This window comes from Phycodurus eques, unplaced genomic scaffold (genome assembly GCF_024500275.1).
Source record: "Phycodurus eques isolate BA_2022a unplaced genomic scaffold, UOR_Pequ_1.1 contig_308, whole genome shotgun sequence".
In the NCBI taxonomy this organism is placed as follows: domain Eukaryota; kingdom Metazoa; phylum Chordata; class Actinopteri; order Syngnathiformes; family Syngnathidae; genus Phycodurus; species Phycodurus eques.
This window is the reverse complement of record NW_026904305.1, coordinates 40001-40748: the sequence shown is the minus strand read 5'-3', so window position 1 is coordinate 40748 and position 748 is coordinate 40001.

Sequence of the window (748 nt, the reverse complement as noted above, 5' to 3'; positions counted from 1 at the left end):
TGTTCAAAGCAGGCCGCTGGCCGCCGGAATACCGCAGCTAGGAATAATGGAATAGGACCCCGGTCCGATTTCCGTGGGTTTTCCCCCCCCGCGCCTCCCCCCCAACCGCCGCGGCGCGCCGGCGAGTGCATAGCCGCCCGCCCTCCGCCACCGCCTCGGCTCGGCCTCTCCTATGCCCCGGGTTCGCACCACCCCCCGGCCACCGGTAGCCCTCCCCTCCTCCTGCTCCCTCCGCCCTCCTCCAACCCCCGCCCCCCCCGGCCGTCTAACCCGCCGTCGGCTCTCCGGGTCGGCGCGGGCCCCGGCGGTCGTGGGCGGGGGCGGGGCGGGGGGCGGCAGCTGTGTCGGTCGGGTCCGGCAGGCAGGCGGCGGCTGGCCCCGGCGGTGTGCTGGGAGCTTCGCCGGCGGTGGGTTCCCGGCGGGGGGAGTCGGGCCTGCCTCGCCGGCCGCCGGCGGCGGGGCGGCGCGGGTCCGGACTGGGGCCATGATTAGGAGGGACGGCAGGGGGCATCGTATTGCGCCGCTAGAGGTGAAATTCTTGGACCGGCGCAAGTACGGTCGCGGAGAGCTGGAAAGCATTTGCCAAGAATGTTTTCATTAATCAAGAACGAAAGTCGGAGGTCTCCGAAGACGATCAGATACCGTCGTAGTTTCCGACCATAAACGATGCCGACTAGCGATCCGGCGGCGTTCATTCCCATGACCCGCCGGGCAGCGTCCGGGAAACCACAAGTCTTTGGGTTCCGGG